Here is a 24,833-nt window from a genome sequence, read left to right as displayed (position 1 = left end):
ACAAAACACATTCACCAATAACTACTGGGACCTACCATGTACCGGGCACCATTCTGGGTCTGTGGATGCCAAGAGGGAACAACAAAGACAAGATCCTGGGCCTCATGAGTCATGAGGGATGCAGAGACACAAAACATAACTGGATGAATAAAGTATAAATTATGTCATGGTGGACTGTGAGAGCACTAAAACAATGTGAGAAAAGCAGCAGGAGAGGGATATAAAGACCACAGCCTCCTCCTCATAATCATCTTAACCTAACCTTTCCTTCTCTCCTCTGTATACAAACATGTCCAGAAGGCTTGTCTGTTTTTGTTGTACTTGCAGTTTTCCTCTCAATACTAACATTGCAACATCTGAAAACAATCTTCACTGTAGCTCTCCGCTGTAAATATTTTTTATGCTACACACACTAGGCTATTTCTTCTTTGGGTTATGCGGTTTCAGTCCAAGTGCCTGGAATTCCCTTTTCTTTGCAAAGGACAGGACTCATGTATTTATAGTTGTTAAAGCTTACATTCAGGGAACATGTGCTGGGAACAAAGCGCATAAATCCCTATCCCTTCCTGCAAACACCTCAGCAAAAAGGGGAGATGAAGGTGTTAACAAGCGATGTAGTGTCATTCATGCCACCTCTGATGGTTAGTCAACAGTAGTGATCTGGAGAGCACCATCCCTTCCTCCAGAATAACAGAGCTATGTTATGTGCTCGCTCAATCTCTCCATGAGAACCTTGGGCTGATTTTTTCTTTTCTGTCTTTGAGAGGTGGGTCATTGAAACATGTATTAGGGTAATTTTTTAAATTAATTTATTTTAGAGAGAGAGAGTGATCAGGGGGATGGGTGGAGGGAAAGGAAGAAAGAAACTCAAGCAGACTCCCCAACAAGTGCGATAATCAGGACCCTGAGACAAGACCTGAGCTGAAACCAAGAGTCAGGTGTTCAACGGTCTATGCTACCCAGACGCCTCTAGGATACTTGGGATTTCAAGATGCAGACAACAATTTTTGCTAACTGAAGCCCTAAGTGGGAATTTGAATAAGGATTAAGTTTCTCACTGATGGACCGAAATAGTTGGAAAAACACCCCGAAGCCCAGGGACAAGGACAACTGCAGATCCTCACATGAAGAAGATGGCACGTCTCCCAGGGAGTAGCCACAACACATCCCAAGGACCAAAAGTGCCCACCTCTGAATCTCAACTCCAAATTTCAGCTTCTTCATTAATCTGATGAATGTCCAACCTGAATTGGCCACATGACCTTTAGCTGGGCTACTATAACCAACAGAGTAAGCACTCATATCATTTGGGCTATACCACCAGATGGGCCAACTCTCTAAGGTACCATTTCCAGAGAAGGGGGAGGAAGCTGGACGAGGACATGTTCACAGGCAGCTCACCCCCTACTTTACTAATGTCACCGCATGGGTCTAGGACAACCTATGTGAGCAACAGTGAAAGTGGGATTGAAGGAAGGCAAAGAAGGTTGGAGACATTTTCTCGGAAGGCTGACTCGGTAATTGTCATGAAGGAAATGAAGGGTTATTATGGAGAGAACTCTGGCCAACTCTTCTTAATCTTCACAGAGCACGAATAAATGGATTTAAGCGCCAACAAGGGAAGGTTAGGTTTGAGATGAAAAAGAATGTCTTGACAGTAAAAGTTATTAAGCATTAACCAAAGATTCTTGGTCATAAAAAGGCATTAGAAGAGATCCAATTCCTCATTTTAAAAATCGCTTAAGTTACCATTTTTTTTTTTATAAAACTGTTTTAAGAAGGTGTTAGGATGGAAAAAGAATTACCAGAAGAAAAAACAATTCTTACAATAACATTCTTACAATAACACCGCATGGGTCTAGGACAACCTATGTGAGCAACAGTGAAAGTGGGATTGAAGGAAGGCAAAGAAGGTTGGAGACATTTTCTCGGAAGGCTGACTCGGTAATTGTCATGAAGGAAATGAAGGGTTATTATGGAGAGAACTCTGGCCAACTCTTCTTAATCTTCACAGAGCACGAATAAATGGATTTAAGCGCCAACAAGGGAAGGTTAGGTTTGAGATGAAAAAGAATGTCTTGACAGTAAAAGTTATTAAGCATTAACCAAAGATTCTTGGTCATAAAAAGGCATTAGAAGAGATCCAATTCCTCATTTTAAAAATCGCTTAAGTTACCATTTTTTTTTTTATAAAACTGTTTTAAGAAGGTGTTAGGATGGAAAAAGAATTACCAGAAGAAAAAACAATTCTTACAATAACATTCTTACAATAACACCGCATGGGTCTAGGACAACCTATGTGAGCAACAGTGAAAGTGGGATTGAAGGAAGGCAAAGAAGGTTGGAGACATTTTCTCGGAAGGCTGACTCGGTAATTGTCATGAAGGAAATGAAGGGTTATTATGGAGAGAACTCTGGCCAACTCTTCTTAATCTTCACAGAGCACGAATAAATGGATTTAAGCGCCAACAAGGGAAGGTTAGGTTTGAGATGAAAAAGAATGTCTTGACAGTAAAAGTTATTAAGCATTAACCAAAGATTCTTGGTCATAAAAAGGCATTAGAAGAGATCCAATTCCTCATTTTAAAAATCGCTTAAGTTACCATTTTTTTTTTATAAAACTGATTGTTTTAAGAAGGTGTTAGGATGGAAAAAGAATTACCAGAAGAAAAAACAATTCTTACAATAACATTTGAAACCTGGAAGTGAGGCAGTCTCATGGCAACCAACGAATGATAAATAATAGATAAGATTAGTTTTAGGTCAACCATTTTCTGGTCAAATACACTAGAAAGATAATGAAGGTCAGTACTGTTTATCAATTTATGTTTTGAGTGCTGTGTCACGGGACTTCCCCTAGACAAGAATGCTGTTTTAATGAAGTGACCTGGGTACTTGATCATAGAAATTAAAGCACCCATGCAAGGTGTAGAGAATGAAAATGTGGGAAATTCTTGATGGAAAAGGGCAAAGTGCCAGTTATAGATTACTAAGGACATATACAATGTCAGTATAAATGCTTGAGTGGAAACATCCCAATTTTTCCTTGTGTTATCATCCAACTTCTGTCCACAACAGTACTTGGTATCCATAGTTAGATTTTTTTTTTCACTCACAAGGGTTTACCCTCATCCTCTGTTAACTTCACTCTACTAAGTAAAAGTTCAGTTTCAAGTCTTGAAGCAGAGATTGTCTGGGATACCGAGTGTTATTCCCAAATGCGTTAATTTAGATCCCAATGGAGGCAATCAGGCAGATGAGACAGTATTGGAATTGTTTAAATAAATCCATCAGTTTCCACACTGTGTTCTTTAGATGGTGATGCCTCCTTAAATACTCCTCTCCAGGGGCGCCTGGGTGGCTCAGTCGTTAAGCGTCTGCCTTCGGCTCAGGGCGTGATCCTGGCGTTATGGGATCGAGCCCCACATCAGGCTCCTCCGCTAGGAGCCTGCTTCTTCCTCTCCCCCTCCCCCTGCTTGTGTTCCCTCTCTCGCTGGCTGCCTCTATCTCTGTCAAATAAATAAATAAAATCTTTAAAAAAACAAAAAACAAAAAACTCCCCTCCAACAAAGCCCAAAGCTCACGTTCACCATTTCAAGTGTTTGGTGGTTCTTGTTACTTTAGTTGTGCTGCTGTTAGCAAAACGCAGGAAACTCTTTTCTGTTTTATCACTAAGAAAGTGTATGTTCAACAGAGTAATTGGAGATTAGTAAAAAGATACAAAGTGGAATGAAAGATACACACACACACAATGCATCCTTTCATTCAAAAATATCTATACATTGATTAACCCCACTGTACTAAGGGCTTTACAAGTTAAAACTAGAAGCAAAGAGACAATTAAAATATAATGTAAATTTTTTCTTATTTAAGGACAGTGTGATGTTAAACCCAGACTTTGGAGCACAGCTAACCCAATTTGTGCATGCCATCCCTTTCCTGATGACCTTGGCTGCTGCGTGCAGTGTGTTTGCTAATTACGTACACCCAGAAAATGGTTTTACCAGTCTACTTCTGCGGTCATGTCACAGTCACACAAGTCTCCTGCTATGCTCTGCATGAAATTGAGTCTGAGAGGCAGATTTTCCTTGTGCTCTCAAATGTTTATGGCATTAAAAAATTTTTTAACATTACTGTTGCTCTGACTTTTTAAATATTTTTACACATCATTTTATCAAGAACTTTAGCTAAAGATCCAAGGGAAATCCTAAACATTGGCTGTCTAGAACCCCCAGTTCAGAGTTAGAACAATGTTAGAACAAATCCTTCCCTCGGTGCAGACAACTGAATCTCAGACGCCAAGAGCTGTTGGGCCAATTTCCCCCAAAGCCTGCCAAGAGCTGAACTGGCCCAGGGAGGCAGAATCACAGAGGATTTGCGGGTTTTCTTAATGAACTAAATAAGCCCAGGCAACTTTTAGGAACTGCAGTCCAAAGTCCTATCTTTGAAGCCCAGATAGAAAATTATTGATCTCACCTGCTTGGTTCACAGAATCAGAACATGATACAATTAATGTTTCGACCAGAAATGTGCAGCCGGCTATTTCACCAACAGATAGCTGCAGCTGGATGGTAGATAACACCATGACTGTTGGACGGAGCAAAGCAGTGGATGATGTGTGTGTGTTGGGGGGTGTTAAGTGATAATGCAGAAGCTTAAATAGAATCTCATAAACTTCAGGACCAAAATTCTACTTATTGTGTGGAATCACCAGTGAAGTGGACGACAACCTGGGACTCCTTTAACTGCGGTTTCCAGCCAAGTGTTAATTTGAATGTTACTAGACAGGAGTACTAGCCCTCAGTGGGTATGTTCACTGGTTCAGATGAGGGTCCTGCTTCTCAATCACAGGCACCATTTTAATTTGGACTCCCCCAAAAGCGAACCCACCCTCCCAGGCAAGGTTTAGGACATACATCATGTGTTTGGGAGGTCATTCTTCCCCAGGAGGACATGGATTTGACAGACATGGAAGACAGAAAAGGCAGTACAGCCTGTGTTAACAAGTGAGTATCCCTTTGGAGAACAGGGGCTCAGTCCTCCAAAAGACTGTAGAACAGGTCTCAGAGTTGTCCAACAAAAGCGACAAGAAGATGGGACCTTTTTAAAAATTTTTTTAAAGATAGAGCACACTCACACGAGAAAGGGGGTGGGGTAGGGCAAAGGTAGAGGGAAAGAATCTTAAGCAGGCTCCACACCCAGCACGGAGCCCAACATGGGGTTTGATCTCATGACCCTGAGATCATGACCTAAGTTGAAATTCAGAGTCAGATGCTTACCCAACTGATCCACCCAGGCGCCACAAACCTGGGACATTTCATGGCAACTGCAGCCCTGGCTGGCTGAGGGTCACTGGCAAAGTAGCTGCCCAGTGTTACCAGTGTGCTCCTTCCTCAGGTCAGAGAATGTCTACTAAGTGACCTGTGGGGACACTGTGAATGTGGGCGGGGTGATACCAGCAAGTTAAATTCCACACTGATGTCTCATCGTAGAGTTGGAGCTCCACAAAGATCAGGAGGAGGTCTGGTGTTGTCAATATCCCGTCCCAAAAACCCAGCCAAGACTTTCTCCAAAATTGTCATCGGACCTTCCACAATCAAAAGGTTTCTTTCCAGCATGTTCTTGGACACAGGGCTCCACCTGGTATCCACAGGGTGTCAGGTACAACATTCCTTCTCCCAGAGTGAAGCATTTTACTTAAAATGGTATGATTTTCTTCTGTTACATCCTTCAATGGGTAACATTCTTTCTTGTCCCACCCAACCGCCTCTTACCAGGGAGTCTGGGTTGGATGGCCGGGTGGGAGCTGGGATCACGTATGTCCATTTGGCTGAATTCATTCAACCTGAGATTGTAATGTTTAATTTATCCTCGAGTCTGTCTAAAATGCAGAACAGCTTCCAGACGCAAAGGGAACTTTCTGTTTAGGGCTCTGTGCTTGTCTATATACAGCAATGGACACCCATGGGACGTCCACTTAAAAACAGTATTAAGAATACCCGAATCCTTGGGGCGCCTGGGTGGCACAGCGGTTAAGCGTCTGCCTTCGGCTCAGGGCGTGATCCCCGCGTTCTGGGATCGAGCCCCACATCAGGCTCCTCCGCTGTGAGCCTGCTTCTTCCTCTCCCACTCCCCCTGCTTGTGTTCCCTCTCTCGCTAGCTGTCTCTATCTCTGTCAAATAAATAAAAAATCTTTAAAAACAAACAAAAAAAAAGAATACCCGAATCCTGTTGTCACAGAAGAAACAGAGTTCTGTTACACTCTTCTTGTCCCTGAGTAACTCTGCCTAGAAAATGGCAACACATGGAAACTGTCCCAAATGTGCAGAACTGAAGTCGACACCCATTTGGCATGCTCTAGACCCAAAACAAACAAACTAGCAAGCACATTAAGGCAATGCCTGAGTGTTAGCTCTCCAGCTTCAGAATACATCTATTCATGAAATGCGCTCTTCACCAAATATTTTATCCCATGTGCACGAACCAACCAAACAAAACCCTTTCAGAGCCCCCAGACGTACGTGTGCTTCGAATGTCAAGTGAGAGGAAAGCTACCTTCCTCCCATACCTTGCTGCCTATGAAAACAACCTCTTGTTTGCTCTGGCACAGGTATCATGCTGATAATGGTCTAACCTACTCGGACTCCCTCAATTTTTGGCAAAATCACCCACCACTCGGCATAAACTTTCTTAGGAGCTGTTCTGAAATACGTAGTAAGTAGATTGCCCTTTTAATTTTTAAAATAAGCAAAAGTTAATTCTGATGGCTGACAGCATCCTCGCACAAAATAATTGTCTCTGGCAACGTCTGGGGACTCTGTCAAAAGACAGAACTTTCAGGCACGTTTAACAGACAGACTGAGCTACATGCATTCAGCATAATTCTATTCACACATCTGCTCTCTTTTATCACCTACATTACTGCATGTGACCTGTTTGGGCCACTTTAATAATGGCGCTTTCCCAAGATCCAGAGAAGAATTTCCATTTTAGAAACGCACATGGAACGCAGTAAAATTCAACAGTAGGAACTCTGAACTTGAGAAGCTCATCAATATTCATGCAGGTGGATTCCAGTCATTTACAGATGACACAATCAGCGTTTGAAGCTATCTTGCGTGAGTTAATTTTAACGTTTAAATGTATGCAGTAGTCATGTTTGGGTATTTAATTGTCTGTTACCCGGGTCTAAATGCCAGAGTTACAGTCACATTGAAAAATACATATTGAAATAATCAGCTGCAATTTATTTCATCTTATATTCACACGTTAAGTGGTAAGTTAATTGAAAGTGTGCGCACTTACTATATTTCACAATTTGGATATGTATGGCAAAATAGAACTTTAAAATGCATTTTGTTTAACCAATGTGGAACCTATCATTTGGAGAGTTTCAGAAACCTTGACAATTAAATTCAACTGTGGTGTCTGAACATGGCAAGGTCTAGATGGCTATTGATTTACACAATTGTAGCCTAATAGTAAACTAGATGCAAGGGCTCACCCAATGCTTTTTAAAGCTGAAATCCAAACAAATGGAGACTGTATTTCCATGTTAATTATTAATGTGTAAGAGAACAGCAGAAATATTTGTTTCAGTAGAGCCAGGCACAAAGTCTAGCATATAATCGGTAATCAATTCCTGCTCATTAAGTAGATAAGTGGGGCTGGTGGGCAATCTTTAAACCATGAATTTGATGTTCAGAGGCAATGAGCTGAAAAATGTCTACCAGCCTTACCCGTCAGGACTTGGGGTCACAATATCCATAGCCATCGTGTTCAGTCATGGGCCTGACTGTATTATTCCATCATATATGATGAGAAACGAGAACATTCTGTTGACATTGTCATCGGGAAGTCTTTGGAGATATTTGAGTAGCATCCCAAGGCCGTGCTAGGAGAAGACAGCAGATTTCTCGCAATGACAGACTGAATGCTATGCGGGGAACTTTATCACCTTGGGTCTGCTGGGGATCAACTTTTATCACAAGAAAAATTCCCAGAAAAATATGCAAGAGCAATGTATTCATGAAAAGGTCATACATATCTTTTTAAAAGGCAGAATGAGCCTGTCATTAAGTAAACGTAAATGATCCGTTTTATGAAAAAAAAAAATCATCATCCTATTAAGTCACAAAGTGTCATAAAGTAAGTCATAAAGTGTCTTCCTGTGTTATATCATGTGTGGCTTATCTTTTGCAAACATGTTCTTGTATAATAGTATAACTCCCATCTACTCTGCCTCAAGGACACAAACAAAAATGTCCTATCAACCTAAATACATGGGACCATGTCGATGTGTGCAGATGCATGAGACACTAGGGAGTGCTCGATACAGGATTGTCAGGGCACCCCTTCTAGTGAGGTAGTGGGTATAACTCAGAACGGGCACCCTTCCAGTTACATACTGGGTATGACGCAGAATGGGTACCTTTTCAAGGTAATTATTAGACGTGATCCACAATGGGCATTTCACCAACTTCGATACCGGGTGTGATGGAGAATGGCGCTGGGAAACCGACTCACTGTCCACTACCTGTTATTGTATACCCCACAAGCCAAGACTGGCGTTTGCATTTTTAAATCATCAGGGAACAAATTAAAAGAAGCATACTATCTCATGGCATGTGAACATTACATGAAATGCAAATGTTCGTGTCTATACATCAAGTTTTATTGAACACGGCCTTGCCTGTAAGTGTTCTCTATGGCTAATCCCACTTTACAACAGACAACCTACAGTACTGGCCATGGGGAACACCAGGTCCCCAAAGCCGAAAGAATCTCCTTCCTGGTCCCCTATAGGAAACATTTGCTGGTGTCTGGTCTAGCACTCCTGAATACATGAAGGTTAGATTAAGTTTCAAAAACTGTAAAGTGATCTTATTTTCCTGTAAAACTATAAAGTGATCTCTTTAATATTTTATAATACGAATATTTGAAAATGCTCAATAATAAATGATTTGGATTAAGGAACTCCCAAACCGCTAAGAATTGACGAAGAAGGCAAAAGCCACAAAGTTAAAGTAAGAGTGAATACTTACATTAAAAAAAAATAAGCTGAAGAATCTATAATTATGTACAAACTTGGCCCTGAGCTCCAGGCACGCTGGTCAAAAAAAAGGAAAAGAAACTTTGTTTCAATTTCCCTCTCAGGTCTGAGAGTAATTTCTTATGTGTATTTCTCCCACCAGTTCTTATGAAACTATAGTATTAGAAAAAATACGTCCAGTAAGCTTCATGAAATAGGTGTTTGGTTAGAAGGAAACTGTGCACATAGAAATAGTCCCAAACCTTAGGATCATGGCCAAGCGGTGGGTGCCATCTAACCAAAGGAAATCTCACTTCTTCATGTGTCAAGCTCTTAGGACATACATCTGCAACAGTTTCTGTTTCTCCTTGGGAAAATGGTGGAGGGAAATTACCTGCATGTAACCTTTTAGCCCCCCAAATCTAATTTATTCTAGAAAATATATGTTCCAAGAAAGAGGGTCTACACTCCACACTATCGCTACTTTCAGTGCAGAATTATCCAAGAATTTATTCTTCAGAAAGCCCTTGGAAGTGAGGAGTGAAGAGAGGTCAGCATTCACTGTCACTAGCAGCTGAGGTTTTCACTTTAATGATCTAAACGGACACACTGAGGGCCTCACAACACTACGGTTCGTTGGAAAAATTTAAAATCAGAACCTTGGGAAATCCCTGAGAATTTCATTTCAACTCAATGCTTCTCTTGAATACATTATTTTATTGTGAAAAAGGGGCCCTGAGTCAGCAAACAAAAAGGAGGTCATGGAACCTATATTTTGGCCTCTTTCTGCACAAAACAGATGGAAATTCGTCTGTCCCAAGGGAACAGTCACCTACACTTTTCCCTTAAATATACACCATGAAGGCATCTCTCCAGATGCAAAAAGGCATGACCAGCCTGGGTACATGACTCCTGACTGAATAGTAAACTTGAATTCCTCATCCCTAGATGAAACAAATTGGAAAGAACGTGACCTCAGTTCTTCCAAACAAATAATTGGCTGTTATAAATGACCAGAGTGTCCTCTTGCTCATTATCATAAAGGATGATGTTGCCCAAATGGGTCTTCATTCAAATTCGTCATGTCATTGTGGAGAAGACTCAGCTATTTGTGAATTGCACAAAACACAGAGACTTTTTTTTCCAAAAGTAAATATATGTCTTGAATGGGGGCCCCAATGAGACCTGGGGACCACTGAAGTACAGAGGATTTCAGAACGTGATGACCAACAACCTTTCGGGAGATCACGTCCTCACCCTAAACATCAGAAGGTCTTCATATCACCGTGATGTGGCAGACATGCTGGGGAGTGAAACCTGCACATCTGATCTGAATTTGTACGCAGTCTTTTCTAAAAGTCACCTTGGGGGCAATCCACGGGAAGATGATTATACCTGTGTCACACGAGCCACCAAAGTACATTACAGCAGGACTGGAAATTCCGGAGAACACATACAGGCTAGTGCCCCAAGTAAAGTGGAAAGCAGGGAGCAGGCTCAAACAGAGGTCACATCTGAAACACAGACTTGAAGGTCAAGCTTATGTATCCCAGGACTCCCCACGGACAGGTGACTCTCGGGAAAGGCACGTCATTTCTACGAACATTGTATCGACATGGTACTGTAGCAAATTTATACAAGACACGCTGTTTTTGAAATTTTGTGATTCTACCTACCAATATTTATCAATGTCATTCAAGATATTAGATAAATCAATTAATATGTGTGGTGTGATCTCAATGTTACCACTAACCCAATCCATTTCCGTATTATGAACTGTAATGTGGAAACATTATCTCATAATTCAGTAACAAATTACCAATAATATGTCCTGATAATTATGAACTACATCATAATCCCAAGGATCAATTGCCAAATTGTTTTGTATCTATTCAACAGAATCTTTGTAAAAACAGGCTAATTTTTAATCTTCACAAGGACTGGAATGAACTCACAATATTGCACACCTAACAAACTATACATATGATATTTTCTTATAAAGATTTTTTAAAATTATTATTATTCATTTGAGAAAGAAAGAGAGCAAGACCATGAGCAGGGATAGTTTCAGAGGGAGAGGGAGAAGCAGGCTCCTCCTAAGAAGGGTGCCCAATGCGGGGCTCGATCCCAGGACTCTGGGATCATGACCTGAGCCAAAGGAAGGAAGGTGCTTAACTGACTCAGCCACCCAGGCAGCCCAGACATGATATTTTTTAAGAAAAAAAAAAAAAGGTCATGTTTCCCTAAAGCAAATTTATTAAACATTTAATTCAACACTCATTCGTGATGCTGACCATCAGTGAAATAGGAAAAGAAGTAAACACCTTATGTAATCAACTACTACAAACGCATAGTTCATAGCAAGTGCAAGACAAATCATTCCTACTGTATTCTGCACGGAAGGCCACATGCTATAGAATAAAATAAATGCATGCATTAGTTAAAAGGATAAGGATTACAAAGAAAAACAAATGCCATGGAATATGGATGAAATGATTGCTATGTGGGAAACTCAAAATAATCCACAGACCAGTTACTGAACAGATGTGAGAATTCTACATGTTAGGCTACCACAAGATCAATATAAAAGTCATATTACATTTAAAGATATTAGAAATGACATAGAATAAATATTGTTTGAACTTATGGTTTATCATAAAATCTATAGTACCAATAGAGTTACTCATGCTAGAAGTTTATGGAGAAAAACCTTAAGGTAGCCTTGGATACCTTTGAGGGACTCATCAAAAAAGGTGATGGGATAATTGGTGGTAAACAGGAAAAAAAAAAAAAAAAAAAAAAGAGGACGCGGACGTTTTGAGGCACCTGAGGGGCTCAGTCGGTTAAGCGTCTGCCTTCTGCTCAGGTCATGATTCCAAGGTCCTGCGATCAAAGCCCATGTTGGGCTCCCTGCTCAGTGGGGAGTCTCTTTCTCCCTCTCCCTCTGCTGCTCCCCCCCTTGTTGTCTCTCTCTGTCAAATAAATAAATAAACAAATAAATAAATAAAATCTTAAAGAAAAAAACCCAAAACATGGACTTTGCCTCTCCTATTTAAAATAAACTTTATTGCTGATAGATGAAGAACAGGAAAAGGAAACCTGTAAGAAAGTTTTATAAGAAAATATAGTGTAATGTTTCCCTGGGAAGGGAAAATGTTCGGACCTAATCCATCAAGAAATCCCCCAACATTTTAGGAAGTGGGCTGTTCTGCCTGTTGTATTTATCAAGTTACCTTCAGATTTAAAAAGCTCGTGTGTGCATATGATTGAAACAATCTCATTCTCTACACAGAAGCATGTTCCATTAAGAGCAAATGCCTGGGGGCGCCTGGGTGGCACAGCGGTTAAGCGTCTGCCTTCAGCTCAGGGCGTGATCCCGGCGTTCTGGGATCGAGCCCCACATCAGGCTCCTCCGCTATGAGCCTGCTTCTTCCTCTCCCACTCCCCCTGCTTGTGTTCTCTCTCGCTGGCTGTCTCTATCTCTGTCGAATAAATAAATAAAATCTTAAAAAAAAAAAAGCAAATGCCTGACTCATTCTTCCAAATTTTCCAAGGTTCCAACGGACAAGTTTCTAAGTTAGTGAAATGTTCCCTAGATGCTGCAGAGCAACTTTGTAAATTGAGTTTGTGAACTTGACCCGGAGTTCCTCCAAAGAATTGGGTTTTGATGAATAAACAATTGGATTAAGGTATCTGCATCAATCCTCTGTTCATCTACAATTATTAAAACTTAAAAGTGCACAAGGCCCTTATGACCCACCCCCTCTGAATGGGATGTGGTCAAAATAGAGGGTTTCCGCAGCATGGATCTGGGAAGATAAAGGGCTCCTGTTTGTAACTATGATGGGGAGGATGGCAGAGACTCCCTTAGCAATTCAACCATTAGGGGAATAAAAAAACAGCTCTGAAATCATCATATGCTTAAGCTAAATAGTTGCAGAAGTCTTTCAAGAGATTATTTTAGTACAGAAGCCATGCATTTTTTAAAACACACCCTAGGAAAGACATCTGGGTGCGAGCACCACTGACACGCACAGATAATTTACTGTGTTTCCAATGTTCTGTAAATGTGATGTTGTAAACTAGCCAGATCTCTCCTAAGACCAATAGGACCAAGACATTTCATTTTGGTAAACTCTCCAGTAAAAATATGTTTTTAATAATACAACCCTAAGTGTTCACTCTGATTGCACTGCAGTGTTTCTGTCATAAAGACTGCACGGGGGCTGCAGTGCCCGAGCCAGCTGAGAGAAGGGAGGTGCACGGGGTAAACGGAACCAAGGCAGCCCTTCCAACTCTCTTCCAAGCCGACAAAGAATTATTCCTGTACGAGGCTTTAGGGTCACCCTTCTTCTGCCCCTAGAAACACGGCATATGATTAAACTTTGAATTTTCTTAAACCTGTCCATGAAAATGACCTAAATGCCAAGGGTACTTTCTGGGCTTTATTGAAAAAGCAGTTTGTTGATTCACAGTTTACAGGGATGCATGATATCACAGAATGAGACTAGAAACCTACACCCCACTCTCTCTACTCCACAGGAAAAATGTGCGAATCCTATACTCAGATGTGCAAAGAAACTGTATGACTTCTTGACTGGTCGAAAAGTAGGTCTAATCTTTCCCACCTCCTTAAGAGAGGGAGATGACCACACACTTTAAACCCATCAAACCAGAGCATGACAGTTTCTTCCATTCAGTCTCTTGAATGGCTTGGGATTTTGGGTAAAGGCTCAGTCTTTATATCCCCACTGCGCCATGCTTTGCTTCTCACCAGGAAGACATCTATGTCTACAGGGAAACTACCATGACCTCATGGTGATTAGGAGAAGGAAGACTTAGAGAAGGAAGACTTAGCTCCACATGGGTTCCCTAACGCTCACTCTTCTCTGCAGCACAAGAAACCTGTGTGGTCTGGCTCTTGGACTTGGTTATGTATCAGGGGAATCTATCCTGTTGGGAGCGTGTGCCATATGTCTCTGGTTTCCAAGCCGTACGTGAAGGACTTCCCTCCCTCTCCCGAGCCTCTGTTGACCCACTAAACTTCTCACAACCTCCTTATCTCCTCATTTCACTTGCATAAAATTCTCCATTCCCTACATGTCACGCAAAGGCTCACATGAGCCACAGGCCACGCCCCCAACGAAGACAGGTCTTTCAATGTGTCTGTAACCAAGTGAGACAACAAGCCATTGTGAGAGTTGGCGTTCTCTGACAGCTCTGTCATGGCCCCAGCAGACCCCACGGAGACAGGATCTAGCACTCCAGGGCACTGTCATACCATCTCAGTGTCTCTATAGCTCCATCCTAAAACAGTTGAGGGAAATGAGGATTCTGGTGTCTAATCACTGCACACTCTTGCTTACAGTCTACCAGAGGAAAAGGGGTAGGTTTCCCAGTTCATTTCCCATGTCTGTGTCATATCCTCAGTCAAGATGGCGCCACAAAGCCATCCCAGCCTTAAGAACTGCTATACTTCGAGCCCCCGTCGGGCTCCCAGCTCAGGAGGGAGCCTGCTTCTCCCTCTGCCTGCTGCTCCCCCTGCTTGTACTGTCTCTGTTTCTCTCTCAGATGAACAAATAAAATCTTTTTAAATTTTTTAAAAAAAGACTGTATAGCCTGAATGTTAGTGACCCTCCAAAACCCTTTCCCCACTGGGATGTATTTGGAGGTGGGGTCACTGGCAGGCGATTAGGTCATGAGGATACAGCCCTCAGAATGGGTTTAGTGCCGTTATTAATTAGACCCCAGAGAGCTCGCTCACCCCTTCTGCAATGTGAGGAAATAGGAAAAAGACGGTCATCTATGGACCAGGAAACATGCTTTTACAAGACACCGAAAGGAATTACTGTCGTGTATAAGCCACCAAGTCAACTGTACCTGTGATGGCAGCCCACAAGCACTAAGACAGGAGCAGAAATTCTCATGACCCCACTGAAGAAGCCTGATGTGGCCAGACGCTGCTGTTGAAATATATTATCCAAGTGATCTGAGAGCCAGATTAATGAAAACAAAAATATTGTCCTAGTTTGTCACATTTCACTTAGCAAGAGAGCAAAGAACGTCACCCAGTGGAAGAACACTCCCTGAGTTTCAAGCCAATTTCATCTCACGCTTCTCCCTTCTTTATTTACTACTGAACAGCTCTTTAACAATATGTACCCCCTGGGGCAGTAGCACGATACTCCATGCCGTTCCTCATACCTGCAGAGGAACCCTTTCCAGTGATGACGCTCAAAGAGGCTTATGGGATAGGTTAGCCGAGGTCAAAGGATTTCATGCAGGACCAAGCTTGGGAACTGATTATTTATCCATTTCCAGGCCCCTGGGAGTCTTATCTTCTGACCCGCTGCAATATCTCAGTTCAGGAGCCACTGGGCAAGGATGTTTTGTCTAGACTCACAGAAGGATCACTAACAGAATTACAGACCACTATCCAAGCAAGCCCAATATTGCAATGTGATAAAAACAAAGTGAAAGCAGAAAGTTGCCCGATAGGGATCCTTTATGAGGCTGTGTCGCGGAAAGCAGCACAGCGAGGTCTGTGGCTGCCGGCGAGATGAACCGTCTATGGGATAGCATCTCATCAGTGTAAAGGCTGCAAGCTGCCACAGGCATCGAATCTTCCTAATTATTGATCACTCCTCTGAGCAGGACCATGTTGCCAGACGTGAAAGAGGATGCTTAGCCCAGCCATCTCACTCTGATTTTAACCGAGGCTCTGGATCCCCATTCTCCTTGGGTCCCAAAGCAACTGCGTTCTTTCAAATCCATTAGGGCAACTAACGGGAACGAGAACTGGTCACTGGCCACAGAGAAACACAGGTCTGAATACGTGTGCAGAGCTGGCGGTGGAGAATGGAGACAGGGAAGAAATGACGGCTGGGGCAGGGCCAACGGGGGACAGAGACGGGCGTGTTCTCTACTGGAAAGGGTGTGCAGGTCTCATGGAAGTCAAACTGCAGAGGAAGGAACCCGGCAGCCCACAGACCCTCTAGATAGCTGCGAGGGCGGGGGCTCTGCCACCTAGTAGCTGTCTGACCAGGGGACAGCTTACCGTCCTGTTGCCTCACGGACAAATTAAGAACAGTCACACGTAACCGTTAGCACTGTCTGTAGGTCCTCATCCCAAATCCAGTCCTGGACAAGAGGCAACTCCTGTTTAAGGACATCACTGTGTGTTTGGTATAAGCACGGGAGACAATTACTTTCCTTTTCTTTCTTCTTACACTAGAGGTCCCTTTTGTATATGATTTCATAGCATATACCGTCAGTGGTGTAGGAACCCATTCTTGGTCAAATCAAGTACGGGAAGTACATTGTTAAATTCATTTAATATATTTTTTCTGATTATTTATTTGATAGAGTGCACAAGCAGGGGGAGTGGCAGGCAGAGGGAGAGGGAGAAGCTGGCTCCTCACTGAGCAGGGAGCTCTTTAGGACTCAATCCCCGTACCCTGAGATCATGACCTGAGACGAAGGCAGACGCTTAACGGACTGAGCCACCCAGGCGCCCCTACCCCATATTTAAAAAATATATAGGCTGTTAATTTCCAGCTCTGTCACTTACTAGGTGATTGACATATTATAAATTATTTAAACTCTCAGAGTCTCCCCTCCCTCAGCTCCATAAAGAAAGTGTTTCACAAGGTTTGGTGAAAATTCAAAAATTACACGTGTAAAGAAAAAAATGTACATATATATGCATACAAAGGCGTGTGCATATATGATTGTAAATATATATACACACACAGTATTTGCATATTTGCAAACATGCATACACGTAACGGTCATATATGTATGTATTCAAACAAATTATTATTTCATTTCCATTTCTTCTGTCAAAATCACAGCAAGTAACTCTCTTATGCTCTATCTGTCACAGAAAGTAGCCTTCTATCGCTTATTATTATAGTGAAGGTCAATTGTGAGTTTTTGTTTAGAAAACATTTTCCAGAGCCACCTGGCTGACTCAGTCGAAAGAGAATGCAACTTTTCATCTTGGGGTTGTGAGTTCAAGCCCCATGGTGGGTGCAGAGATGAAAGAAAAGAAAGAAAAGAAAAGAGAAGGGAGGGGAATGGAAGGGAGGGGAATGGAAGGGAGGGGAATGGAAGGGAGGGGAAGGGAAGGGAAGGCAAGGAAAGGAAAGGCAAGGAAAGGCAAGGCAAGGGAAGGCAAGGGAAGGGAAGGCAAGGCAAGGGAAGGCAAGGCAAGACAAAGAAAAAGATTTTCCATATGCACTTACTGGACATTGACCATTGGCAAAAGCTCCTACCATACCAGGTTATACAGCTGTCCAATTATTTCAATCCTAAAGGATTATATTGCACTTTCTAGGTCAGGTTCACAGCTTTATATAAATTTTAGGCCTTCTGAATACACACTCTGACACCAACATTTGATAGCATGTCTATCCATCTTTGAATAACACATTCTCTGTCACTGCTATAGTCCCTCAAGGTTGAGTCACATTCCATCAATGAAGACACAAGTATGCATATCTCTGTGTTAATACACTGAGTTTATTATACATACCCTATGTTTTCAGGGTATGAATTCAGGCCAGACCCATGCCTGAAGTTATACTTGTGGATTCATCTCTGTTTCTTGTGTGTGTGTATGTGTGTGTGTAAGATTTTAGCTACACTATATTGTCGTTTGTGTTTTTCACTGCCTTTGGAACTTGACTCACTGTTTAGGGAAAAAATGAACGGAGAAAGAATTTCTAGACTTCATACTGTTCCTGTGTTTCAATTATTCTGCTTTTAAAACCACATTAAGACCACCTGTAATGGCCCACATAGTAAGAGTGTCATGGTACAATTCACTTCAATGTTTGTCTCTCCGGGATGGTGTACTAAAGAAATATGAGGGAAGTGACAACGTGGTCTTAATGAAGATCACGCCACACAAAGAGACCATTTCCCAGACGAATGGCCCTTTTCAGCTGCATAAATCCCAAGGCAAGGCAGGGGGCCTTCAGCTGGTTACAGCTTTCTAATTCTGTGCGCTTTGCTCTGTACCGTTTTGCTCTAGCTACTTCCACAGGAATTATCACGATGTGTTGCTTCTCAAAGTTTCAGCTTGGAGCACGAGCAGTGACTTCAACTGGGTGTGACCTGGTATGAATGCAGATTACTGGCCCCCACTCCAGATGGACCAAAGGACATCCTGAAACCTAACAAGATTGCCAGGTGATCTGTATATGTCTTAAAGTGCAGGAAGCACAAAGGCGAGGCACGGCACCTCATTTTGCAAATCCAGTCCAATGCTTTTCGAATTTGGATACACGTTAAACGTTACATAAGGAGATTTAATAAGAGATTTTGTTATACTTGTTCTCCGGAAGCACTGGCACTTTTAAATATACCCCTCCTTTGGGCTAATGTACGACTGCCAAGATTAAGAACTGTTTTAATTAGTATTGAGAAGAAAATTAAAAAAAAATTCTTAGGCTTTGGAAAAAACGAAATATAAAAATTGATTCGTATGTATTTAGGTACCCACCCCCCCACACACACATTTTTTTCTTTACTGAGCCCAACAGCTAATCATGGATGATTAGAATTTTAAAAAGGAAGCAGTCAGAGGTGCCTGGCTAGCTCAGTCAGTAGAGCATGACTCCTGATCTCGGGATTGTGAGTTCGAGCCCCACGTCGGCATAGAGATTACTTCAAAATAACATCTTTTAAAAAATCCTTTAAAAATGCAAGTAGTATAAAAGAACATGGAGTGAGTGGATTTGAAAATATTTGCAAAGAGAACCCAGACACTATTGGGATCAAGTGGAGCTGTTAAATACTGAAGATGTTTACTCCTAAGTGCCATACAAGCATCTCATTCTGAGTATTTAAAGATGCTAACACCTGCACACATCCAGAACTGAAGGGTTTGAGATTATTCCCTACCTGCAAGTCAACAGGCTACCTGTCACAGCTTCATGAATGCTGGCAGAAGACTAGAGATCCCGGGTCAGAGTCGAAGGAAACCTTATTACTCACCACACAGCAGGAGCAGGAACACTACCATATTCTCCTCAGTTCCGCCTGCCCCGATGTCCTTCGGGGTGAAGCAGACGTGCTGGGATGCAAGCCTAAAGGCGCTGTGGGTTACGTGACAGGAGAGGAACCCTGACCTTGAGGAACCTGAATACTTTATGACAGGAAGTGCACATGGAACACCAGAGTGGTGCCGCCATCTTCCCAGGAACACATTTCTAAGGGAACACAAAAAATACCAAACCAAAGTTGTGAAGGATTTGGTTTGCTAGAGTTTTAACTAATTTCAGTAGGTTAGGTCATCTAAATGTAGTAACAGTAAAAAAACAAAAAAAAAAGAGAGAGAGAGAGAGAGAAAACAATTTGCAGTCTAAACTAATGAAAACGGGGTTATGCAGATGTACTTTTCAATTAGGGCTTCTTTACAAATAATTTTGTCTGTGTATGTCCAATCAAGCCAAAATTTTCAACACTGATTCAAGTATCTGTGGGGATTCCTCGATCACTTTCATTAATCATCTTTATAAACTGAAGTTTATTAAGTATGCCGTGACACTTAACATATTAATAAATACAAGTCAAATATTAATGCTTGTGTACCATAATAAAACTCCAAAACTGAAAATCTGTGAAAAGGAGACGCTGACCATATAATTATCTTCTCACACAGGAATTTGCTGGTGACATAAAACGGAAACAGTAGGGATGACAACTGGCATCCATTAAGCGGTAATAATTTTCCAGGCACCACACTAAACTTTGTGTGTAAATGTCCCCTGTAATTTTAACAAAATCTTGATGCCCGTTGTGTTACAGGCATACCTATTTCATGCATCCGGATGTAAAGGTTTGGAGAGCCTGCTGAGTTCAAAAAGTCCCATTAACTACAGCAAGGCTCTGAAGGCAGGTGCACCCAAGTTATTCACATCCACACTTCTGCTAATGAAAACACAAATAAACAACAGCTTAACCACGGACCTTAAACACATCTGATTCTATAAACAAAGTAATCGTTTCATGGTTCTTGCACCTGAGTTTACTGGAAACCATTATATTGTATTTCTCTTTACAGTGGATTGAAAACAATTTAAAAGAGGAAAACATCTAAATGTGTGCCACCTAAGCCTTATGCAAAATTACACTGTATTTACGGTCTCCTGGATGCTAGAAACACTGGCACATTTTCATCTGTTGTCTCACTTTATGAAAACAAAAATCTAAAATTGTCCACAATCTCATTTTTTAAACAATAAAGCTTATTCTTTGTATTTCATTCGCATTTCCTCCTTATGCAAGCACACATTTTACAGCTGCAATCTTGCCATGAATAAAATTTGGGTTTTGTCTTTGTCATTTAATTGACACAAATATTTTTAATGTTCTTATATAAACACAGGGATTATCATTTTAATGGCTGTGTGTTAGTTCTATCAGTTTACAAAAACATTTCTCACTCATTTATCCACTAACATGGGGTTGTTTTTAATTCCCCTTTTCATTCTTTTGAGTTATTTCCAAATCTATTATTTATATGTATTTGCATATATATAAAAGCATATATATATACACACACACATATATATAAAAGCAATATTAGACAGTAAAGTAGGTATTCATTTATATGCCATTTTAAAGGTCTTTATCGAATGGTCATTCAGAACTCTGAACCAACAATGCGTGCTACAGAACTTTCACTATAAACTTAATGGCATAGATTCCCATTATTTTATATCCACACACTCCAAATTTATTAAAGTTAAACTGAGTGTCATTTTTTTTGTCTAGGTAGAAACAGTTGCGAGGCACAAAGCCCTCTCAAGCTAACTCAAAATCTGCTGATACACTGTTCAACCACAGCTGGAGGCAAAGGAAAATCTAGAAAGCAGGGCTGGGAAGCAAAGAAAGGAAGAGAGAGCAGGAAGATCTGCAGGACAAGACCAGGAGAGGCTCTTCCAACACCTATCATCTCACTCACTCTGCTTTTCCAGCTCCTCTCTGTACTGACTTCCAACAAGAACCAACACAATCTTCAGTCTTTCACAGTAACAAACTCTAGAGAAAAGTCTATTTACTCTCCACCTTCCGATGGCGTCTGCCCCAACCTCCAACACTCGAACCACACATCTCCCCCTCTCCCTCCAAACTGCTGACACAAGCAGGACTTGGGAGTTATGGAGAATTCTCAGAGAAGAGAGGAACTTTCTGAGAAGGACAAGCATTGAGATGCCCTGGGCGTGCGGGGAAAATGCAGACTCTGATTCTGTAGGTCTGACCATTTGCATTTCTAACACGCTCCCAGGTGATGCTCCCCATTTGGGGACCAGACCTTGAGTCACAAAGGAAGAGGCCACTGGTTCTACAACGTGGCTGCACAGCAGCGTTGCTGAGAGTGGTTTCACATAGTGATTTAAACATCCTGAAATCGAGAACTGCATTGCTTCTCAACAAGGGCAATCCGCTTCCCCAGGGGATCATTGCCAGTATCTGGAGACGTCTGTGGTTATCACAACAGAGACAAGGGATGCTAGGCTACACGCATGGAAAAGTTCGAGGTTACAGACGCTGCTTAGTACCTTGCAGAGCACAGGACCGCCCCAGAGAAAGCATCATCCAGCCCCAACGTCAACATTCGCGACCTTCAGAAAACTGGGGAGCTCTTACTCCAAATCATGCCTAATACACCTGCTGTTTACTGGTACAAAATTAACATCAAAATACTTCACTGATGGATGATTGGCTAATATGTGTTGAAACATGTTAACTGAGCAACTGGTGTTAATAATTCGCTTTTTAGAACTGTGACACAGAATAGCAAAAGCCAGCCCTGTATTTAGTTCTCTTACCAAATACAATAGGACAGGAGAGCAGAAGTCTGCCTATTTTGGGCAAATTTTGGAGTGCTCGCCCTTGAAATTGTTCTTTCATTTAAACCATGAATCCTGCAAGGTGGATTTCTGAGAATGATTCATTGTGCTGTGATGCTTTTAAAATCTCAAATTCCATAGGAAGGTCTTCTCTGTGTTTTAACATGTTATTCTTTGCCTTGTTCAGCGTAGCTAAGTGCTTTATAAACGGTGTTTTATGACCTACTTGAAAACTAAACTACCCTACATCTGCAGGATGAAAGTGGAGGCTGGCTCGTACCACTGAATCAAAGAGATAAACTTAGCACTCTGCAGAAAGTTGCAGGGGATGAATTCTTGAAGAACCACTCAGGAAGGGCTTTTTATGAATTTTATTTCATGCAGTAGCTTATCTTGTATTTTCTCTATTTCCTTCGGAGCACTGCAAAAATTCTTCACAGAAGGAAAAAACAAAACAAAACAAAACAACCCTCAGTTGGCATTTTTACCGAAGCACAGCGACCAGATATATGAATCGAACAAATGAAAAGAAAGCATATTTGTCACCCAGAACTCCAGAAGCAAAAAAATCAAAAGACTGGAAAACAATAATTATCAGGAAGTTTTATAAAATTCCAAAAAATGACGTTAATGAAAGAAACATCAGTGCTGATTCCAACTGTTAACTCAGAGCTCTATATACGTTAAAAAACATATGAATAAGCTAATGGCCATCACCTTTTTTTTGGACCATCAACTTTTGATGAGTGTGTGTATACGTGTGTGTGTGCACGTGCACACACATACCTTGTAGGATGGACTTATGAACACAGAGGTTCAGCGGTCAGATTTTTGATATAAATATGCTTTTAAGCTTAGGTTGAGGTTATTCTATACACGTGACAATGCATCTGTTTTATTTTGCCACCTTATTTTAAGATAAAAAGAAAGACGAAGAAAGGGAAAAAAAAAGAGTAGTTCAAGGATAGAGGGTATCATGAACAGAATGACTTTCATTCCCAATCGTTGAATTGATCAACCAATAATCAGCACTGATGGCTAAATGTTCAACCGTTAGGTCATTACAGAGACTCAGACTCCAAAGGAGCATGTTTAAATACTTTTAAAATAGTCTATATAAAACAGATTCAGACTGTAATGCCCCCCACACACATTTTTTTCTGCTTAAGAAATAAATTATAGTCTAGACCCAGGACATTAAAATTTTTCCCAGTACATCACAATGGGCCCTCCGATTTTCTACAAGACCTCTGCGCTGTTCCTCCAAGCAGGAGTTGATCAGCTGCCCAGGCCAAATCGAAGAAAACCTGAGCCAGATCCAACATAAGGAGTATCGTGGTGGCGGACGGTGGGCACATTCCACTTTTGTAGTCAGGCACTTCACAGAAAGACCACGCATGGTTTGGCTAGAGCAGCACATACAGGTTTGCAGCATCGGACCAATGTCGCAAAAGAAGCTGTCAACTGTATCATCTTTGGTCCGGTTATACAGGAAGTGAAAGTAGCGAGGTGGCTGGAGAGGCTTGCTTCGAAACTGGCTTCTCTGATGAGACTTCTGCTCACGCTGTCACCATGGTTTGCATCTCTGCCCTCCAAGCCAAGACTACAGGTGTTGGCTTGATAGCTTCTGGGCAGGGTGGTGTGCTCAAGACAGTTAACGTCTGATGACTGTATTTGTCATTCAAGGAAATGATGCTTGATCTTCATGAGGCCAAGACTCCGGGTCAACAAGCATCTTTAGTCTCTAACTTCAGATTGAATTTCCTATGGTTGGAACTCCCCAAAGTGGCCAAGTTCTCCACCAATGAGAAAATGGGCCACTCTGCAGATGGACTGGCCCCTGGCTTTGCTGTTTCCCAAATGGAGCAAGATGAGGATACCCTGCGCTTACACAGCTTGGCCAAGAAGGCACAGGACTACCGTCTGATGTCGTACCCTTCAAAGTACCAGGAAAAGATACAGTTCACAAAGGTGGCGGCATTTTTCCTTCCTCTCTGGAGCAGATGGCCAAACTCAAAGCTGCATTCATCAAGCCCTGTGGCACACAGACAGTTGCAAATTCTTCATTCCTGAGTGATGATGGATCTGCAATGCTGATTATGACAAAAGAAAAAGCCCCAGCAGAGTGTTATCATCCGAAGGCATACGGGAGAGATTTTGTGTATGTTTCTTGGGATCCAAAAGATCAACTTTTACTTGGACCAACATATCCCAAAGTTTTGGAAAAGGCAATATTAACAATGAATGAGACTCATCCTTTGGAGTCTCATGAAGTCTTCTAAAGTCAGCTGGTGGCTAATTTTAAAGCCATGGATTGTGATTGGTTTGCACAAAACTACCCGGGAAGAAAAATCAAGGTTGGATTACCTCCTTTGGAGAAGTTTAACAACTGGTGTGGACGGCTGTCCCTGGGACACCGATTTGGAGCTAATGGCTGCCAGTGGGTCAAGGCGGCTGCCAAGAGATCATGGAAGGAAGGAGGCCAGTAAGCTTCAGCGGCTGTCTGTGCAGCTGGAAGGCAGGGCCATGCAGTATTAGAGCAAGCTTATCCAAAACAAGAGAGGAAAAGGTGACGTGGAACGCTCACTTCAGGCAGTGCTAAATGAAGTCTAGATCTCCCAGCTCCTCTCAGGAAAACACAGTTTGTGGCCTTCTGTGAAATACTTTGTAATGAAGCCTTGCGAGTGCTCTGAGCGCTCTAGGAATCATGGCTTACTGTTACCAGTCTTGGAGGGATCTCCTAGTGACCAGAATCTCACAAAGTGACACGTTTAAGCAACTGTTTTTGGTCTCTATTTTCACTAAAGGCTAAATGAGTGGTTGCAGTTTGGGAAAGAGGTTAGGTGAGATTTGATATCATCTTTGTAAAATTTGCAAATTTTATACCTTCTTATTTGTGACTTAAAGATAGCTGTTTTCTATAACATACAAACCAATGT

At 41.8% G+C, this 24,833-nt stretch overlaps 1 pseudogene; it reads left to right on the top strand.

Annotated features, from left to right (window-relative positions):
- The window catches only part of LOC100472896, a 34,709-nt pseudogene extending 10,242 nt beyond the window's left edge, over positions 1-24,467 (top strand).
- The last annotated feature ends 366 nt before the right edge of the window (positions 24,468-24,833 follow it).

The sequence above is a fragment of the Ailuropoda melanoleuca genome, chromosome X (genome assembly GCF_002007445.2).
Source record: "Ailuropoda melanoleuca isolate Jingjing chromosome X, ASM200744v2, whole genome shotgun sequence".
NCBI lineage: Eukaryota > Metazoa > Chordata > Mammalia > Carnivora > Ursidae > Ailuropoda > Ailuropoda melanoleuca.
The sequence above is the reverse complement of the archived record's forward strand: the minus strand, read 5'-3'. Positions and strand labels throughout refer to the sequence as shown.